This window comes from Heloderma suspectum, chromosome 1, assembly GCF_057233095.1.
Source record: "Heloderma suspectum isolate Gila_16-S chromosome 1, 16-S_ref, whole genome shotgun sequence".
In the NCBI taxonomy this organism is placed as follows: Eukaryota; Metazoa; Chordata; class Lepidosauria; order Squamata; family Helodermatidae; genus Heloderma; species Heloderma suspectum.
Window position 1 is genome coordinate 356,742,878 of NC_139458.1, and position 19,551 is coordinate 356,762,428.

At 40.6% G+C, this 19,551-nt stretch overlaps 1 protein-coding gene and 1 long non-coding RNA gene across 4 annotated transcripts in view; one reads left to right on the top strand and one right to left on the bottom strand.

The window, feature by feature from the left end:
* PACRG (parkin coregulated) overlaps positions 1 to 19,551 on the top strand; it is a 386,078-nt gene that overhangs the window by 343,284 nt on the left and 23,243 nt on the right. The gene's annotated exons all lie outside the window — the stretch shown is intronic.
* LOC146359725 (uncharacterized) overlaps positions 1 to 19,551 on the bottom strand; it is a 38,809-nt gene that overhangs the window by 7,672 nt on the left and 11,586 nt on the right. Inside the window, exon 3 of one of the 2 annotated variants that reach the window (XR_014786754.1) lies at positions 6,337 to 6,506. The exons of the other annotated variant lie outside the window; for it this stretch is intronic. This is a non-coding gene — a long non-coding RNA (uncharacterized LOC146359725). The remainder of the gene's footprint in view (positions 1 to 6,336; positions 6,507 to 19,551) is intronic. 2 annotated transcript variants of the gene reach the window in all.

A 19,551-nucleotide genomic window follows, 5' to 3' on the forward strand; every position in this document is an offset into this window, starting at 1 on the left:
AGCCTTTCCGCTGGGTGGTGAATGGTGGTAATTGTACTGTCGTTTGCCCCCCTGATATATATATAAACTGTAAACCTAACTCTAAACAATAGCTGGGTCTAATTTATTACAGATTATTCTATTTTATGGGTAGGAATGTTCCAGAAGGTAACTGCAATTTACCAAGTAGTGCTTACACCAGAGCAAATCCTTCAAAATGTAAAGTGCACAGAAACTGTGCACTTTGTGGTAGTGCTGAAAGGTTTTTCTCCTCTCTTCAGGTTAGTGGGGAAATACTGTATATGTGAAGATATTGTATTGGTGTATTCATAGTTCAGGGCATCTTGCCCTGATTATCAGACACACATCATCACTTTCCATCTCATAAATGTTTCTTTTAATTATTGCTGTGGAAAGGCTGTCGTTCAGATTGACACATGATGCTGTTAGAGAGAATCTAGAAGTTTATATAGAAAGATAAGTGATCCAACCCTTCCACACACACCCTCTACACACATACACACATGCTTTTAAAAGGATTATGGTCACAATGCAATAGGACTCAAACCCCACTGAAGTGTATGGGAGCTGCATGAGCACTCCTAGATCATATTTACCATGATTTTAGAACGTCTTAAAAAATAGAGTATACTAGATACCTGAAGCCAAAGATTTGGCTTGTTACTTTTATTCAACATGTAAGACTCAGGCTCCTTGTCTCTTCTGCCCCCCTACAGCAAACTGCCGCTTCTGTCCTCTAGCCCTGTGTGAAGTTTATCTCCCAAACAAACTGAAGTTCCCCGTCCCTCTCCGAAGCTCCACTAATTTTCAGCATTCCATTCCATGTTTGACCCTTCCTTCTTAGCAGTTAGAATATTTATGAATATTCTATGTCATCATATGAGCTTCACCAATGGGTAGGGGGTTCAAGGACAGGTGACTTTTATCCTATTATATTTATTACATGGAATGTTTTAACCAAGCTGTATGTTGCCATGGTTTGTTTTCTGCTGGAGATTAAAGCTAACATCAGCCTGGGACAAAAGCAAATAGCAACCTAGGACAATAAACATTTGATATAGATGATCAGCAAAATCACATTGCAGTATCCTTCCTGGACTGTCCCGCTTGAGACTGTAAGTAGGCATTCAATTCTGAATACTGATTCATGTAAAAATAAAATCCTTGCATGGAGAAAACTAGCATGTCAGAAACAAGTGTTCTAGCCTAGCCTTTCCTCTCATGACCTCTTTTAAAAAACATAGGTGAGTATTAAAACCATGATCTCTCTCCACCTCACCCCTCCAGCTGCATTCTGAAGTGGTACAGTTCAAAAAGGGCTTTCCTACATGCTTTTGCTGAATATGCAGCTTGGCTTTTAGGTATGCCAGCTTCATGTCACTTAACTGACCAAGCTGTTTGTAAGAAGTGCTCTATTCTGCTGTGACTCACTATAGTGTTCTTTAGATGTCTTTCTATCTGTGTGGCAGCTGTTTATCCATGAGCAGTGCTGTAAAGTTGAGAGAATGTTTAAGTGACCTGACCATGTCAGTAGGGGTGGATCTTGTGGATGGTATTCGTGCTGCATTGGGGGAAAGGTGATGATTCTGTGAGAAAGTCCCACATGACTGTCTCTCATCCCATGGTTGGCTCATTTAAATGTTCTCCCCGGCACAGTAGAGCTGCTCACACATAAGCGCTTCCCATATGGCTAGGAGCATGTCTAAACAGCATCTATATTGTGATTTATTTTGATCACTCCCCATATAGATAGTAATTTTTATTCATATGTCTAAATAGTCATTACTATGCCGGCTAATTATTTAACATAAAAAGCACTCTGGGATTATTATTATTATTTCTAATTATCTTCACATGGGAAAACATTTGCTTGCTGAGTCTTATTAGAACAGTTTGCATGTAATAGATGTAATTGTTGTTTTTGATTACGTTTCCAGTCAAGTAAACTTGCTACTTAGCTTCATTTGCTTGATTAGCATGGTTGCAAACCTTGGTAGCCAGGGATTACTAGCAACTAAATCAGTGACCCAGAATCTTTGAATCAGACATTTGGCTTACATAATTATCCAGTGCGTATGTTGTGACTAATGTGAATTTGATGGTAAATGGACATAAACACTGGTGATTGTGCACATTTACTTGACGGTCTGAAGGATGTACACAAGCCAAAGGATTTTTCACATTGCTTGGTGAACATGCAAAGATTCCAAGTTATTGTTGGAGAATGTGCACAAGTGGACAGTGTAAATCAAGGAATATGAACACTGGCCATTTAATGTTCAAATTCTCTGCGTGGGGATTATGCATAATGTCCAAGCAATCTATGAAATTGACTTGAAGGCTATGTATGGGCATTGTACAAAATATCTCTCATCAAGGCACATTTTATTACCTGTGTTGGCAACTATACATAGTGACCAATGAATGTGTGCAAACACCTTCCCCCACCCCGTTTTTTCTGTCAATTTATGCATATTCTCCACACCTCCCTGTGAACTGGTGTTTTTATGACCATTCTGTAGTCAATTCACATTAACTGAAACATGTATATACCACTCTGGTATGTTAACTGATCTTAAAATCTTCCAAAAGAAAAGTATATTATAAGAGTCCTATTTCATGACATTCTTATCTAGCCTATGTCATGAAATCATAGGACCCTCATAATAAACTCTTCCTTTGGGAGAGTTTAAGCAGTTAACATTCCAGAATGGGATATATGTGTTGCAGTTAATGTGAATTAACTGGTGAATTACCATCCTAATGGCAGAAAGCGAAGAGGATCGAAAGAGCCTCTTGTTGAGGGTGAAAGTGGAGAGTGCAAAGGCTGGTTTGAAACTCAACATTAAAAAAACGAAGATCATGGCATCTGGCCCCAACACTTCCTGGCATATAGAAGGGGAAGAAATGGAAGCAGTGACAGATTTTATTTTCTTGGGCTCCAAGATCACCGCAGACGATGACTGTAGCCATGAAATTAAAAGACGCTTGCTCCTTGGGAGGAAAGCTATGGCAAACCTAGACAGCATAGTAAGAAGCAGAGAAATCACCTTGCCGACAAAGATTCATATAATCAGAGCTATGGTTTTCCCAGTAGCAATGTATGGCTGTGAGAACTGGACTATAAGGAAGGCTGAGCGCCGAAGAATTGATGCTTTCGAACTGTGATGCTGGAGAAGACTCTTACGAGTCCCCTGAACTGCAAGGAGGTCAAATCAGTCAGTCCTAAAGGAAATCAACCCTGAGTGCTCATTGGAAGGACAGATATTGAAACTGAAACTCAAATATTTTGGCTACCTAATGCGAAGAGAAAACTCCCTGGAAAAGTCCCTGATGCTGGGAAAGATTGAAGGCAAAAGGAGAAGGGGACGACAGAGGATGAGATGGCTAGATAGCATCACCGATGCAATGAATATGAACTTGAGCACACTTCAGGAGAGTGTGGAGGACAGGAAGGCCTGGCGTGCTATGGTCCATGGGGTCATGAAGAGCCGGACACGACTTAACAACTGAACAACAACAACAACAACAACGGGTGAATGGGCATAAAAACACCAGTTCACAGGAAGGTATGAAGAATATGCGTAAACTGACAGAATAAACAGGCTGTGTGTGTGTATTATTTAAATACATGTAAATAACTTTTTCCATGGAATTTGGATAGTTTTAGTTAGACTGACCTCAGTGGAATGCATCTCAATCAATTTTGGGTTGTGACACATTGCTTTATTTAGATTTGTATGCAACCAGGTTAAAATACACTCCAGGTGAGTTACAATAGAAAATGTACCAACTTGTTATCCTCAGCCATTGCAAGTAAGTCAAGCAACAAATTTGATACCCACAGCCAAAATGTAGTCATACTTGCTTATATCTCAGAAGAATAATGAATAATAGATTATTTAAAATTGGTTTTCTAAAAGCTGTAATCATTTTAAAAAGGAGGCCCAGCGTTCAGTTAACATAGTTGGTCACTCTTTTATTTTGTTGTTGTTAAAAAAAAAAGTTAGATGCTAGAACAATGTAATTCATGATTAATGCCTCTTTGCAAGAGGGAGTGGTCCCAGGCTGCCTTAAAGAGGCAACAGTAAGACCACCACTGAAGAAATCCTCCCGTGACCTGGAAGACCTTAATAACTTTAGGCCAGTGGTGAATGTTCCTTTCCTAGGCAGTATCCTTGAGCGAGTAGTTACTGATCAGTTCCAGACACACTTAGATGAGAATGATTATCTGAAACCATTTCAGTTGGGGTTCAAGCTGGACTTTGGCATAGCTATGGTCGCCCTATGTGATGTCCTATTTTGGGAGAGTGGGGGAGGCGTATTATCCTGTTGATTCTTCTTGATCTCTTAGTGACTTTCAGTACTGTCAACCGTGGTTTCCTCCTGGGATGGCTATCTGAGCTGGGAGTGGCAGGGATGGGGAATTTCATTGGTTTCGCTTCTGTTTGAATAGTTGTCTCCAGAAAACTGTTTTTCAGCTGTTTTAAATTTTGTATGTTTTGATTTTGTTGTAAATTACATTGAGTCTTTTTTTAAAGGTGTCTAAGACTTCTGATAATGATAATAATGCTCCTTAGAGAATTAATAATAGACCCCATTATATATAATAAAAGAAATCATAATATATACCTGAATGTGTATGTTAAAGATATAGGACTGATTTAGATGTGGCTCGGTGCATGCAGCTGCCACCAGCAACTGCTTTATATATCCATTCCAGCCAAAAGAAAGCAACATTTAAATGCGCCTTCTACACCCATTGGTCTGTAAACACGGAGCAAGCATTAGTAAGGGAGAATCACCATCTGAGAGTCTAAGAGCCCTGTAATCTGTAATCAAGGGGGTGCTGTGATTTAAGTGAGTTTGACATGCAAAACTTCACATGCCCACAGTTTTTTAGGTTTCTTTACAGCAGGGTTGGCAAACAGTTTTGTTGTTGTTCTGTCATATCAGGAATGTAGAAGCAGTTTGAAAGCATGGAATAGCAGTTGGAAGCGGGAAGAGAAAGGTTAATTGGGTGTTTCACAACTGAAGTAATACACATAGCCATCTAAAAGGGCCTTCCATAAGACCATTGACTCCAGGCTCTAAACGTACCTAGCTGCACCACTGGTCCCCAGCAAAATGTATATTTCTGGTGAATTGTCCCCTTTAGGAGTTCTCATACCAAAGTTATACAGTAGGAAGAAAGAACGATATTGCTTCCATCATTCTGTCCCCTAAGTTTTATTGTATAGATGTCTCTGTTTTGCTTTCTTTAGTGTTTCTTGCTAAAATCACATTCTCCATCTTTCCTTTTGTACTTTCTGCGAACTCCAGAAAACAGTTTATGTCTGCAGTGCCTTTTATCTCTCTCAGTTTCGTGGGTTTACTGTTCTGTGAATGGGTATTCTGTGCTTTTGGAGAAATGAAAGGCTGTCCATTGTGGCTTGAAAGAGACAAGATAAAATAATTGCCATATCGTCATCACAGATGGTTGTGGAAGATACTGTGCGCTCCGTGGAAGGAGGATAAAAAAAAGTTATTGGGATGGGGAGGAATAGAGCTGTTATGTAAAAAAAACCAGCAGCTTATATGGTTGGAGATTTTAGCATGTTACGAATGGGAAGCATGTCACACAGGACACAGTAAAATAGTTCCTAAGGCACTACATCCTGAAACATCTTATACCAAAACATGTGCTTAATAGGGAGGGTGTACTTCAACCATGCCAATGCCACAGCACGGAACATGATTTTGTGCCAGCACTGCAGGCAAAAATTTATTTAGGATTCCAGTGGAAGGCCAAATCACATGCTGTATATGTGGTGACATTGTAGAGTTTTTCAGTCTTGGCCTGAAGTTTGTTTTCTATCATGTCGCAAACTCTGCACCAGTAAATGTTGCCAGCTGTGTTGAATGTCAGGGAGGCTGTGTGATAATTTTATCAGATAAACAAAAGGAACAAAAATGATATTAAAGCATGCTGTATTTTAAGATATGAAGTAGAATTCACCTTAGCAGTTAGACATGTCATGCGGCCAGGGAGTATTGTTGTTTGATGTAGCTCTTTTTGCATCTTTTCTTAAAGCTTGTTAGATTTTGTCAGACTCTGCTTCAATGCTGCTCTGTGGATAGTCTTAATATTTGCATATATATATTTGCAAATGACAATGACAATTCCCTGCTCAACCTGGGAGAGGTAGCATGGATGGCTAATAACAGTACCTCAATCTATTGGATGAGCCACCTGTGTTGTTTTCTCCAGTTCCTATCTCCCACTTCATATCTATGTTCTGTCAAATTTTTCAGTAATATTGCTGAACCATATTTTTCATCCAGACATTGGTTTACCTTCTTTTGTTAATACAGGTCACAGATTTCGTTATGTGAATAAGATGTGGTCTGGGTAGTAAGCTTTGGTGAACTTCATTTTGTGTCTTTTGGAAATGTTCAAGGCTAGTTAAGTAATCTTGTTCTTGACTCTTGAGTCAGCTGTTATGTTTCAGTGACCTCCAGAGTACCTGTGAAAAGAGAGAAATATTGGAAGAACCATCCCCTTTTTTGGATCCAGCAATTTTACATGGGATGCAATCTTTTGCAATTGGCTCTTCCCTCAAAATTTATCTGTAGGCTAACTTGTCATTTTGCCAGTGTCAACAGAACTAAGAAATACTGGGGGTGTTGAGGGTTATAGTTCTGTAAGATACAGTAACAAGAGCTTTAATAGTTGATAATTCAGAATTGCCAAAATTTGTAGCCAACACACTGATGCCATGAGGAGTACTGAGCAGTCAGTTATGATGTGGGTTTCTGCCAGATTCAGCCATGTTCAATGTTACTGATGCTAAAAGAGATGTTCTAAGTCTGAATTATGTATTTGTTTAGGTAACTTAACTATAGTTGTAGTCCATGAAGTACTTATGCTGTAGAATTTGGATTTGAGCCCATTTATATGCTGATCCCAAAGACATTTATTTGGAAGTCCTACTGGTTCTGGTGGAACTTCCTTCCATTCAAATTCCTTTAGAAGCAGTTAATCACACTGATTTCAAATGACCTTACACTCAAGCATTCCAGCTTAACTGGTTTATGGATTGCACCGTATATGTACAATGCCATATAAGTAAATGTTAACGGCATCACAAAATGATGTCATAACCTGGAATGATGCCTGCGCCCACCTCAGGCTGCTCGTGCACATGAGTTCAATTGCTGATGTTCTCCTTGGTGTCCAACCATCTGAGGTAAGACAGATGGCAGTGAAGGAAAGGGTATTTTGGGCTGTGATGCCCACCTTTGAAACACTGTCCCTGGGGACATTTCCATGGCATCCACAGTATTATCTTTTTGGTATCAGAAAATATCATTTTATTCTTCCAGTCTATTCAATTTGTTTGAATTGTTTTTTATGCCACTTTTTGTTGTTCTTGTTATTATTACAGTTATACCCTGCCTTTTCTTCCTCTGCAAGGAACCCAAGGTGGCTTACATGGCCCTCCTCTTCTCCATTTTATCCTCACAAAAACTCTGTGAGGTAGGTTGGGCTGAGTCTGTGACTGGCCCAAAGTCACCCAGTGAGCTTCATGGCCAAGTGGGGACTAGAACCCGGATCTCCCAGCTCCCAGTCCAACACTCTAATCACTATACCACACTGGCTCTTCCACTGGCTTTTTGTTTTCTTTTATAACCATGCTTTTCTTCATGTTTTTCTTTATTTTTATTTGCTGTTTTGTTTAATAGATAAAAAGCATTCTTCTTAAAATGGTGGCAATGACTCTGAGATTATTAATTCCGAATAAGAAAGATATATAAAGATAATGAGACACCATCCACAGAGTGTAAGAAAGCGAGGTACTGTTTAACCTCACCTTATTAACATCTAATTTAGAAGAAGGAATGAGACTTTATTCCTTGTGTGTTTTCTAAATTCAATTAAATCCAATAAACATGCTGATATTATACTTTTCATTTCCTTATGCACAGAGAACCAATGTATTTAACCACTTTAATTGTTCAGCATAAGTCAGTGAAGAGTACCATACCAACATAAATTACATAAACTTATGAATGTTTAAAGACAAATATGTATCAGATTGTATCTTTTAAATAAATATATGCTTTTGAATACTCCTGTTTGAATCCCCCCCCTTACAGAAGAAACAATCTGGGGCCCAATGTACATGGGAAGTGTATGAGAAGTGCTTTCTGGTTATATCCGGATTTTCATGAAATTGCTTTGGTTTGTCAGCAGCACATGAATCAAGAAAAGTAGAGTACACACTACCTAAAAACCTGCTTTCATGGGTCAAACTGCACTGGATCCTGCCTTACTTTGGGGTTGAGTGGGCATCTGAGATAACAATGAGGATTCTTCGTGGGGGGGGGGGTCCTCCAGGGAGTGGCCTTAGCCCTAGAGGAACCTAAGGAAGCTCCATGGGAAACCTCTGCATCCCTGATTTAGGTACATATCAAAAAGGTTTGAAATGAACATCAAAAGATTTGCAAGTATGCTGAAGAATCAGCAGATGCTGATATATATATATATATATATATATATATATATGGTTTTCATTGTCAGAAGTATACTACCATGGTATATGTTGCATTGGATATCAGAAAGAAAGAGCAGCAGCGTCTCAAAATAATGCAGAAGATTCTTCATGGAATATCACAAGGGGCATATAAGCAGCATTTGAAGCCATATGTGCTTTCATTCTGCAGTTCATAATCAGGAATGAAGGAGTGCATCTGATTAAAGACTTACACAAGCAATGCACAGCTCTGTTGTTTGTGATCTACAAATGTAGCTTCAAAGGCATATAAAGTTCAGCATCTTCAGAAAAAGCTATTGCAACATTTCAATGATAAGCTGAAGAAGGGTGCAGGTAATGAAAGACAAGGAAACATTACCTTTCAAAGCAGCATGAAGCTGGGAGCAGCTGTAGTGTACACGAAACATTCAGTAAAAGAAAAAGAATACCTCAGTAACAGTTCCTGATACAGCTTTTTGCTCTTGGTTATGAAATTCTTAAAAGCTTCCAAGCCATTTTTGCCATGAAAACTAACAGAAAAGATGTCAGAAACGAAGAAGGGAACGTTTTTCACATACTTCCTGCGTTTTCCAGATCCAATATGAAGACAGGCGGAGAGGAATACTTAGAAGGTTTAACCATTTCCCTAAGATGATGTTTATGCTATAAGAAATAGGTGTGTGAAGCCATGCAAAAATCTCCAACTTGGTATTGCAGTGAAAAGCTTCACCTGCAGTAGAAAGCTCTTTGATATTCTTAATCATCTAGGGCACTGTGTCAGCTACAATTACACTGAGGAAGTAGAAACTGACCTAACATTTGCATTCATTTATGAGCAGTCTCCCCACCTACCCACCCACCCACCCACCTACAAACCTACATGGAAGGAATGAAATTACCTCCTTAGTTAATAGTGGGAGTCACCTGGGATAATTGTGATGCATACCTTGGAAGTGTTGATGGAAAAGGGACTCTCCATAACACAGCTGGCATCTGCTTTGAGAATGTTATGTCCTAAGTATAAGGCAGCTTCCTATGCTCATAACAATACCACACTCCCTCTCCCTCAGTCCCTCTCCCTCTCACACACACATGCATGCACAAAAGATCACAAATGATGATGAATCTGCTTATGCCATTTGATGATGGAAAAACATTCTGTTATTCTGGTCAACAATGAAGATTACATTATACTTGGCATTATATGGATGATGTTATTGACACAGAGGGAATTCCATCATAGACAGCAGACTTGGAATTCTAAAGGTCTTCGGTGGATTATCTTCCTCAAACCAAAAATGTAGATTTTGCCTAGAAATATTTTAAATAAAATAAAATAAATAAATATAAAAATGTATATTTCCCATGGATCATCCAGTCTTCAACAGTGCTGGATGAGATCACTAGATAGCATCACTGATGCAATGAATATGAACTTGAGCACACTCCGGGAGAGAGCGCAGGACAGGAAGGCCTGGCGTGCTATGGTCCATGGGGTCACGAAGAGTCGGACACGACTGAACGACTGAACAACAACAAGCAGAAAGACGTCATTATGACATATGATCCGCCCATTGCAAAACTTACACTTATGATACAAGCTTGATTGCAGAATATCTTGATATCATTTGCAGCCTTTTCAACAAAGATGTTGTACATATTTTTAGAATTTCCTCAGAGGATTCTTTTATGTTTTGTTTTATCAATATCATCTCTTATGTGTAGGACACAATTGCTTGTTGTATCTATTACGATGTTCCATGGACAGAGCTTGTTATTGTTCCTACCACTTTGTTTTCTTGTAACAATGAGAATTGATCAGTAACTTTCTCAGTATAATCCAGGGAGTACCTTGCATTTGACTACAAACTGTATTTAGTTTAGCATTTACATTTATATAACTGTGTTACATTTTTTATCTACGTTAGATTCAAATTCAGTGTATCTCTACTACCTTGTCTTATACTATTCCTGCTTAAACCCCCAGAAGCAATAGGTGTGAACTCCTTTCAACCTTTTGTTATGTCCCCAAAACAGGGGTACCAAAAATTGTTGCAGCTGTGCTATGAGTGCCGGCTATGCATTGCATAATTCTACATGGTGGAAAATATTATGGTATTGTCTGTATTGGACGGTCTCATTTTGAGTTAGGCCTGTGTCAGATACTTTGACTGTATGTTTTATGATACGGACTGCTGATCTCTGCCAAACTGGCACCAGTTTCAACTGTGTATATTGTGGAGTAATTATTGGTTCTTATTATCCTTGTTTAGAGGGGTCAGATAGGGATTACATCCCCATCATGGTCAGTAAAATTCAGCAACACATATGACTTGTTTCATCCCTGTATTTCATAAGATAAATTTCAAGCCCTGGAGAGGGGGTACAAGGGTTGTCATCCCCTAAGCACTGCAGCAGTCTCTCGTAAGATGGCAATTTTGGAGATGCCATAACTTTTATAAGATGTTCATAAGCCAAATCTTCTGTACCTTGTGACATCATGTAACCTTCATAATAATGGTTTCATGCATTATTGTTGTTGTTCAGTCGTTCAGTCGTGTCCGACTCTTCGTGACCCCATGGACCATAGCACGCCAGGCCTTCCTGTCCTGTGCTCTCTCCCGGAGCGTGCTCAAGTTCATATTCATTGCATCCGTGATGCTATCTAGCCATCTCATCCTCTGCCGTCCCCTTCTCCTTTTGCCTTCAGTCTTTCCCAGCATCAGGGTCTTTTCCAGGGAGTTTTCTCTTCGCATTAGGTGGCCAAAATATTGGAGCTTCAGCTTCAGTATCTGTCCTTCCAATGAGCACTCAGGGTTGATTTCCTTTAGGATGGACTGATTTGACCTCCTTGCAGTCCAGGGGACTCGTAAGAGTCTTCTCCAGCACCACAGTTCGAAAGCATCAATTCTTCGGCGCTCAGCCTTCCATATAGTCCAGCTCTCACAGCCATACATTACTACTGGAAAACCATAGCTTTGATTAGACGGACCTTTGTCGGCAAGGTGATGTCTCTGCTTCTTACTATGCTGTCTAGGTTTGCCATAGCTTTCCTCCCAAGGAGAAAGCGTCTTTTAATTTCATGGCTACAGTCACCGTCTGCAGTGATCTTGGAGCCCAAGAAAGTAAAATCTGTCACTGCTTCCATTTCTTCCCCTTCTATATGCCAGGAAGTGATGGGGCCAGATGCCATGATCTTAGTTTTTTTAATGTTGAGTTTCAAACCAGCTTTTGCACTCTCCTCTTTCACCCTCAACAAGAGGCTCTTTAGATCCTCTTCGCTTTCTGCCATTAGGGTGGTATCGTCTGCATATCGGAGGTTGTTGATAATTCTCCCAGCAATCTTAATTCCGACCTCTGATTCATCCAACCCGGCATTTCTCATGATGTACTCTGCATATAAGTTAAATAAGCAGGGTGACAGTATGCAGCCTTGTCGTACTCCTTTCCCAATTTTGAACCAATCGGTTGTTCCATGTCTGGTTCTGACTGTTGCTTCTTGACCCTCGTACAGGTTTCTCAGGAGACAGGTAAGGTGGTCTGGTACTCCCATCACTTTAAGAATTTGCCAGAGTTTGTTGTGATCCACACAATCAAAGGCTTTAGCGTAGTCAATGAAGCAGAAATAGACGTTTTTCTGGAATTCTCTTGCTTTCTCCATGATGCAGCGAATGTTGGCGATTTGATCTCTAGTTCCTCTGCCTCTTCGAAACCCAGCTTGTACTTCCGGTAGTTCTTGGTTCGCATACTGCTGAAGACTAGCTTGTAGGATTTTGAGCATCACCTTGCTGGCATGTGAAATGAGCGCAATTGTGCGGTAGTTTGAACACTCTTTGGCGTTGCCCTTCTTTGGAATTGGAATGTAAACTGACCTTTTCCAGTCTTGTGGCCACTGTTGAGTGTTCCAGATTTGTTGGCATATTGAATGCAGCACTTTAACAGCATCATCTTTTAGGATTTTAAATAGCTCAGCTGGAATACTGTCATCTCCGCTAGCTTTGTTGTTACTAATGCTTCCTAAGGCCCACTTGACTTCACTCTCGAGGATGTCCGGCTCAAGTTCAGTGACCGCACTATCATGGCTATCAGGGACATTCAGATCTTTCCTGTATAGTTCTTCTGTGTATTCTTGCCACCTCTTCTTAATCTCATCTGCTTCTGTTAGGTCCCTGCCTTCTTTGTCCTTTATCATGCCCGTCTTTGCACAAAACGTTCCCTTGAGATCTCCAATTTTCTTGAAGAGATCTCTAGTCTTTCCCATTCTGTTGTTTTCCTCGATTTCTTTGCATTGTTCATTTAAGAAGGCCTTCTTGTCTCTCCTTGCTATTCTCTGGAACTCTGCATTCAGTTGGGTATATCTTCCCCTTTCTCCCTTGCTTTTCGCTTCCCTTCTTTCCTCAGCTACTTGTAAAGCCTCATCAGACAGCCACTTTGCTTTCTTGCATTTCTTTTTCTTTGGGATGGATTTCGTTGCTGCCTCCTGAACAATGTTACGGACCTCCGTCCATAGTTCCTCAGGCACTCTGTCTATCAGGTCTAATCCCTGAAATCTATTCCTCACCTCCACTGTATATTCATCAGGGATATGACTTAGGTCATACCTGAACGGTTTATTGGTTTTCCCGACGTTCTTCAATTTAAGCCGAAATTTTGCAAGAAGCAGCTCATGATCTGAGCCACAGTCAGCTCCAGGTCTTGTTTTTACTGACTGTATGGAGCTTCTCCATCTTTGGCTGCAAAGGACATAATCAATCTGATTTCGATATTGACCATCTGGTGACGTCCATGTGTAGAGTCGCCTCTTGTGCTGTTGGAAAAGAGTGTTTGCTATGATCAGCATGTTCTCTTGGCAAAACTCTATTAGCTTTTGTCCTGCTTCATTTTGTACACCAAGGCCATGCCTGCCTGTTATCCCGGTGATTTCTTGACTTCCTACTTCAGCATTCCAATCCCCTATGATGAAGAGGACATCTTTTTTTGGTGTTAGTTCTAGAAGGTGTTGTAGGTCTTCATAGAACCGATCAACCTCAACTTCTTCAGCCTCAGTGGTTGGGGCATAGACTTGAATTACTGTGATGTTGAATGGTTTGCCTTGGATTCGTACTGAGATCATTCTATCATTTTTAAGATTGTACCCCAGTACTGCTTTTCCCACCCTTTTGTTGACTATGAGTGCTACTCCATTTCTTCTAAGGGATTCTTGCCCACAATAGTAGATATGATGGTCACCTGAATTAAATTCGCCCATGCCTGTCCATTTTAGTTCGCTGATTCCCAAGATGTCGATGTTCAATCTTGCCATCTCATGTTTGACCACCTCCAGCTTACCTTGATTCATTGACCTTACATTCCAGGTTCCTAAACAATATTGTTCTTTACAGCATCGGATTTTCTTTTCACCACCAGACACATCCACAGCTGAGTGTCCTTTCGGGTTTGGCCCAGCCGCTTCACTCTTTCTGGCGCTACTTGGAAATACCCTCTGCTCTTCCCCAGTAGCATATTGGACACCTTCCGACCTGAGGGGCTCATCTTCCGGCGTCATCTCTTTTAGCCTTGTGATACGTTCCATGGGGTTTTCTTGGCAAGAATACTGGAGTGGGTTGCCATTTCCTTCTCCAGTGGACCACATTTTGTCAGAACTCTCTGCCATGACCTGTCCGTCTTGGGTGGCCCTGCATGGCATAGCTTATGGCTTCACTGAGTTACGCAAGCCCCTTCGCCACAACAAGGCAGTGATCCATGAAGGGGTTCATGCATTATTACTGTATAACATATCCGCAGTCTGATCCTATGCAGGTTACTTAGTAATATGTCCTGTTTGTTTCATTGAGACTTACTCCCAAGTAGGTGTGCATAGGATCCTAGCATTAGGTTAATAACCCCTGTTGCAAGATCCCCCAGATGTACAGTATTATTGAAGGAAGCCTGCCCAGTTTTCTTTGAAAACCACCAAGAAAGGAGATTTCACACCTTTCCTAGTACAATTGTCCCTTAGCTGAACAGGTTTTATGGTCAGAAGGTTTTTCTGAATGTTTAACCTGAATCTAAAAAGGTAAAGGTGTCCCCAGCCAGTCGTGTCCGACTCTAGGGTGTGGTGCTCATCCCCGTTTCTAAACCGAAGAGCCAGTGCTGTCCGAAGACGCTTCCATGGTCATGTGGCCGGCATGACTGAACACCGAGGTGCACGGAACGCTGTTACCTTTCCCGCTGAGGCGGTACCTATTTATCTACTTGCAATTTCTTGCTTTCAAACTGCTAAGTTGACAGAAGCTGGGACTGAAGACGGGAGCTCACTCCGTCATGCAGCACTGGGGTCTCGAACTGCTGACCTGCCGACCTTCCAGTCTGCAGTTCAGCATCTTAACCACTAAGCCACCTTCTTGTAATTGAGAGAACACTCCTGTGCCCCGTAGACAGCATCCGGGGGGACATAGGATTGTTTGGTTTCTGAGAACCAAGGTTGGAATGAGGGCTCTGCCCTCAGAGGCAAGACTGTGTTCCCCTCCCCCTCCCCCACCCTCTCATAGCTGGTGTGGTTCTGTCTGCTCCGGCTATGTCTCTGCACTCGGAAACAGTGCAAGGAGATGGGGGAAAGGGGGTGGTCCCCGGGGTGGGGAGGGGACCTTGGAAGCTGCCTTATGCAGCTTCCTATCGGGTCTCCAGGCTCCTTCCTCCCCCTCCCCAAAGCTGCAGCTGGATGGGTGAACTAGCATGCCTAGCCAAAATGCAGAGGGGCTGGAGTACGGAGGAGAGGAACTCCTCTGTGCTCCAGCTGCCCTGCATAGTTGGCGGCCCCAATTTTGGAGGCTGGCAACCATCCAGATAGGATTGTGCCCTTAATCTTCTCCTTAAAGTTGATATGATGATTCTTCATCTTCCTTTTGACACCTTTTTAAATATTAGAAAATATTGCCAACTGATCTTTCCATGCATAGGTTTATTATTTTATTCTTTATTTAAAATAATATCTTAGCTCGTTTTTAGGGCAGGAGCCCTCCCAAGGTGGGAGGTGCCAAGGTGGCGTGCAACAGTAAAACACATAATAAAAAGTGATGCAGCAAGAAAAGCAGTACAAACACAATAAAAACAGTAAAAGTGCAATAAATACATTAAAAACACAATAAGAACAGCAATAAGAACAGCAACAGCAGCAAACATTCTAAGCACATCAAACACCAGCATAAAATAAACCTTACAACAAACAACTGCAGCTACAACCCAGTCCGATAACACAATCAGGAGAACACTAGAACAAAGTGGTAATTTTTCAAAGCCTTCTTAAAAGCCTGAAATGATGGGGCCTGGCAGACCCCTGATGGCAACTTGTTCCAGCAGTGTGGGGCTACTGCAGAAAAGACCCTCTCTTAAACAGACAAGTTCCTTCTTCGTGTAACTATGGATGAGGAAGAATTTTATTTGGTCCTCATTTTTAAGCAAATGGTCCTAATTCTCACTTCCCAGACTAAAATGTAGATCAGAACATAGTTATCCTTCAGATTGTGCACTTCTCCAAATTTTGCAACATAGTTCCCAGCCCAAAAATTGCAGACAAATATGTGTATATTAGGGGAAATGGCATATAAAATGTGTATGTTAGGAGAAATTATGTACAAAAAGCATACGTTAGGGAAAACTGCATTTGAATATAAATGTAAACTTTCATTCATTGAAAAAAAAATAGCAGACTGATGCAGAAATTGGACAGAATGGGTTTATGATTGCATGCATGGGAAATACACAGATTCGTTGATCCCTACGTGTAACACCTTGTAGGCCCTGTCTGCATCCACATGGCTCACCAGTCTGAATTGTTAACATGTTGCCCGAAGTTGGACATAAAGTGCTCTTGATTAAGTCACACAAGTGCTGAGGAAAATTACATCCTCATTCATTAATGTTCTGCAAATGCAATTAAGAAGGTAGAAGGTATGTAGTGGCTTCAAAAAATAATTTAATCTGCCTTGTAATAAAATGAGAAATGTAATATATGCAGGCTGCAAGCCATATCATCAACTGTCCTAAATAAGGGTAGGTTGACTAATGGGAACCTAGGAGCATTTATATTAGCAGTTGACCTAACCCTTTATTATGCGGATATCCTTCTAGAAATTCTTTCCAACTCTCATTTAACATTTTGTTGTTGTTGTTGAGCCCAGCCAAACTAAATGACTATGTATTGCTCAAGAGAGCAAAACCAAGAGATAGATAATCCCTGGGCTGGCCTACTCTAGTTACAACTCTACACTCCCATAATGTTGCATTTCAACACAAATTGGTGATTTGCCAAGAAAAACACACTGAAATGCAACAGTGCAGTAAACAACCAACTTCGCTTAATTTTAAGCATTCTAATTGAATGTCAGTCAATTACACAGTTGTAATCCATATCTTATTGCAAACGCCAACTAGTATATACATGCATTTTAAATAGCACATTTCGTACCTCACAGCATTCTTATTTTAGAGCTGCCATTGCAATTTGCAACCAAGCAATCAATTGTGATTATGGATTTAAAAAAACGCAAATATTAATTACTTAATACCAGTTATTTAAATGGAAATCTGATAAAGTACTTCATTTTCTATGACATGGATCATTTTCCAGCAAAATCAGCCATCGGAAAACATCTCTACGTTGGTTTTCAAAAGACCACCATTTCATTTTTCCTGTTTCTGTGAGGTCATTTTTGATAAACTATTTGTGTTTAAATTATAGTTTAAGAAAATGCTGATTTGATCTTGGCTTGTTCTCACTAACTGTGGTTTAAGTGAACCACGGTTTCCTGAATTTAGGCTCCATGGGAACTATGGTTTGTGTAAAATTGGAAGCAAAAGTGTCAGATTTCCTCCTTGAGGGTGCAAAAGAGAAGGAGAGCAGGGGGGAAGTACACAAGCCTGAGGCTCACCATTTCTTCAGAAACAATGGTATTCTGTTACATCTGAATTGGACCAATGTTTTTACAATATTCGCAGATTAACATCTGCACTCATGAGTTCACTATTAATTAATTAATTAATCTGATTTATACCCTGCCTTTCTACCAAAATATGGCACTCAAGATGCACTATTTTAAAACCAATTAAAATAATTAAAACAATAAAACACATTAAAATACAATAAAGATGTAACAATTACAGAATAAAACAGAATCCAAACCAACAGACCCACTTACAGGCTTCTTGAATAAAGCAGTCTCTGCTTACTAGTGGAAGGACAGCAGAGAGGGAGTGAACGTAGCCTCCCTTGAGAGGAAGTTCCATAGCCTGGGAGCAGCCACTGAAAAGGCCCTCCCTCACGTCTCCACCAAGTGCTTCTCTGATGGTGGTTGCCTCAAATGAAGGGTCTCTCCAGAAGATCTTAAGAACTGGGCAGGCTCAAAAGAAGGCAGGCAGTCTTTCAGGTAGCCTGGTCCCAAGCTGTATAGGGCTTTATAGGTCATAACCAGCACTTTGAATTTTGCCCAGGAATAATTTGGTAGCCAGTGAAGCTGCTGTAACAACGCAGTCGCATGCTCCCTGTAACCAGCCCCAGTCAACAGTCTGGTTGCAGCATTCTGGACCAGCTGAAGTTTCCAAACAGTTTTCAAAGGCAGCCCCACGTACAGCATGTTACATTAGTCCAAACGGGATGTAACTAAGGCATGTGTGACCATGGCCAGATGAGACATGTCTAGGGATGGGTGCAGTTGGTGCACTAGCTTCAGCTCTGCAAACATACTCCTGGCCACCACCAAGACCTGAGCATCCAGTTTCATGGCAAGTCCAAGAGTACACCCCAACTGTGAGCCTGAGACATCACCCTATCCAGCACATGTTGAATCCCTATGCTCTGATCTGCCTTTTGACGGAACAGGAGCAACTTCTGTCTTGTCTGGATTAAGCTGCAATTTGTTTTCCCTCTTCCAGTCCATTACCAACATCAGTTAACCCATTTAGAACCAGAACATTTAGAACCAGAACTTCTTGGATTTAGAAGGAAAGGAGAGGTAGAGTTGAGTGTCATTAGCATACTGGTAGCAGATTAACATAATTACTTCTTTTTTTCATTGGTTTTCTTGAATATATACAACACACAATAGTAGTTGTTGGGTGAAATCCAACATCACACAAATGGAAGTCAGCTCACATTACAGGACTTTCACCTCTTCTCCTCCTCCCTGTAGCCCCCTAATAATCTGCTCTGGAGGATCCCCCAGACCTCCAGAGATGGATTTGAGGGGAGAGCTTCAGGGGGATTTGCCACCCCAACTGTTCTGTTGATGTTGCATCAATGTGAGAATTTAATTGGATACCATATATTTTTAAACTATCATACAAAAAAAAATCTCTAAAATACAAAAAAAATATTAAAAATAAAATACTGTCTATTACAGCCTATTCAGAAAAGGATTGTCACCACTAATGGAATATATATATTTTCATATAGTTACTGTTACCCTATGTCCCCCAAAGCAATGAACTATTCAGGACTTACAGTGCTTTTCATATAATATGCTAATGACTATCATATTTAAGATCAGTTCTCAGTCTCTTCTCTCACTTACCTCTGAAACATAATTTAGTGAGAAGATTAAGGGTAGTTTTATCCAGTGATTTCTTTTACGGTATTTATAATCTTTTCTCAAAAAGAATTAGCACTTGGAATGGCTTCGATCATTACTGAAGCATAGCGCTTCTGAAAGAGGTTTGCACCATAGAAATGAAATGTTTTCTTGGGTTAAGACTAACTCCATAGAGTTATGTTTTAGGAACATAAAAGTAATAAGATTATAGAATTTAAATTGACTGGGAAGCCAGGGGGCTTCTGGCTACTTAGTAATCAGTGTTCTAGACTCCAAAATCTCTGATAGTAAGGAGGAGTCCAAGAGGAATCCCAATGATTTAAAACAGTTTTAATGAATGTCAGCATGGGGCAATGGACAATACTGGGCTTGGTTCCATGGAACTTGAGTACCCATTCTAACCAAATAAAGCACTTCCTATGAAGAAATAGTTTCAGGTGGCAATTGTAAAGGAATATTTCTGAGATGCT